Consider the following 2,713-nt stretch of genomic DNA (forward strand, 5'->3'; position numbering starts at 1 on the left):
CGGCACGATGGCGATGGCGACGCGCGTCACGGCGGCGACTCCTCCCCTCTTGGTCACTGGCTCGCGTCCCTCTCTCCCTCTCCCCTGGTGTGTAACAGTCCATACCACCCGCTAACACGATATTGTCCGCTTTGGCACACAAGGTTTCACGGTTTTGCCTTTGACGATAAGGATGATAGCCGAAACCCTCCACACTCACTCGTCAAAACGCGTCATGATAGGGAGAGGTATCCACACCCTTATAAGGCATGCTTCGTTCCCCTCTCTAACCGATGTGGGACCTTACAATTCACCCCCTAAGGGATTCCAGTGCCCTTGCTGGCACATCAATTCGGGCTCCGTCTCTGATACCATCTGTAACATCCCAAACCACCCGCTAGCACGATATTATCCACTTTGGCACACAAGGCCTCACGGTTTTGTCTTTGACGATAGGCATGATAGCCGAAACCCCCCACACTCACTCGTCAAAACGCGTCATGCTAGAGAGAGGTAGAGGGGAACGAAGCATGCCTTATAAGGGTGTGGATACCTCTCCCTAGCATAACGCGTTTTGATGAGTGGGTGTGGGGGGCTTCGGCTAACATCCCTATCGTCAAAGGTAAAATCATGAGGCCTTGTGTGCCAAAGCGGACAATATCGTGCTAGCGGGTGGTCTGAACTGTTACAGATGGTATCAGAGCCAGAGTCCAGATCGATGTGCCAGCGAGGGCGCTGGGCTCCCTTATGGGGGGTGGATTGTAAGGTCCCACATCGGTTGGAAAGGAGAACGAAGCATGCCTTATAAGGGTGTGGATACCTTTCCCCTATCATGACGCGTTTTGACGAGTGAGTGTGGGGGTTTTCGGCTATCATCCTTATCGTCAAAGGCAAAATCGTGAGGGCTTGTCTGCCAAAGCGGATAATATCGTGCTAGCGGATGGTCTGAGCAGTTACAGGGTGTGACACGATGGCGATGGCAACGCGTGTCACGGCGGCAACTCCTCCCCCCTTGGTCACTGGCTCGCCATCCTCTCTCTCTCTCGTGCTGGTGGAGACAAATAGAAGATAGAATTTGGGGATTAGGGTTAGAGAGGTGAGACAGTAGGATAAATGGAATAAGGGTAAAATCGTCTAAAAGGATGATTTTATTATGAAATAAAACGTTAACGATGATTTAAAATAAAAAATTATATTGTGGAGGGTTTCGATTCTGATCCTAAATATTAGGGACCAAAATAATACTTATTCCTTAAAAAAATCTTTATCACTCTACTCTTTATGGTTAAAAGAATTTGTTAATAATCTTTTATAGACATGTTTTTTTCATTCTGAAAAATCTTTTTATTCCTTACCAATAAAATATTTCAAACAATAGCAAAAAAGTACTATTTTTCTGCTCTTCCTTTCTACTGTGTGCTTCTATCCAACTCTCAAAGTATTCTTTTATTGTGTCTGAAATAGACTATAATCTGTCAAAGACAGGTAACTATGTGCACTATACCTCTCAAGTAAAATCACATCTAAAAAATAAGTATTGAATATATTCAACCTCTTTCTTACACAATACATAAACCTTATTTTCATAGTTTTTTATTTCTATTATACTCAATCTTTCTTTTGTATTCACTCTGTCAATCAAAATAAATCAAACAAACAATTCTACTGTTAGTGGAACTAATTTTTTCTAAATAATTCTAATAAAATTGTAGCTTATTACCCTTTCAAAAATTATTTCTACCTGTAACATCTACACAAACGAATTAATACTAAAAATACTTTGTCTATCAACCTTTCACAAAAACACCTGCATAATTGGATTGATTGATCTCAGTTACTTAACACACTGATGCAAAGCTTTATATAGCTGCTGCACCGATTCTATATAACTAGCACATCTAACAGTGCAACTTAAACACTGATTACTATTACACCTAACTTCAGGTGGCTACTGTCTGCCTATTTTAATTTTAATTCCTTACTCTCATTTTAAACTTCCTCTTTCGTCATATTAACATAGTATGGCCCTCCTTTGGTAATGCACATGTTCAGTGATACATGGGTTATCCTTTATTAATGGAAAAAAAAGAAAAAAGAATATGGTTGGAAAAAAATAGAATCTGGTTGGAAGTAATTATTATTCCCGCATTTAGGTGAGATTGTTCATTGGAGCCTACAACATTTAACCGGTGCTATGAAACCCTTCAGAATATCATAAATTGGGGCAAGATATTTAATCTTGAAATGAAATTATTTAATTTGTTTGAAAAGTTAAAACTGATAAAAAGAATAAAGGGATATACGAATAATTATATCTTTAATATGTACTATTATACGAAAAGTCTTTTTTTGTGTTTGTATGAATTAAACATTTGAGATCTTTCAAAATAAAAAGTTGGTAAAGTAAGAATATAATTATTTTTTTAATTAAAATAGTAGAATTTACAAAAAATGTTATTTGTATATTAAAATTAACCACTAAAATCAGCCATTAATATATTTGTGTATAAATACATGTGTGATTTAATTTATTTTCAATGTGTATTTATATTCTAGCATGTATTTTATACTAGTGGCTAACTTTAGTGGCTGATTTTGGTATACACGTAGAATAACTCAATATAAAATTACAAATTTAATAGTGACTAATTTTTTATTTTATTTTTTTATTAATTTTTTATTTTAAAATAATTTTTTTGTAAAGATTTTTTTTGATTTATATTATTTTTCTTTT

Source organism: Arachis duranensis, chromosome 8 (assembly GCF_000817695.3).
Source record: "Arachis duranensis cultivar V14167 chromosome 8, aradu.V14167.gnm2.J7QH, whole genome shotgun sequence".
Classification (NCBI taxonomy): Eukaryota; Viridiplantae; Streptophyta; class Magnoliopsida; order Fabales; family Fabaceae; genus Arachis; species Arachis duranensis.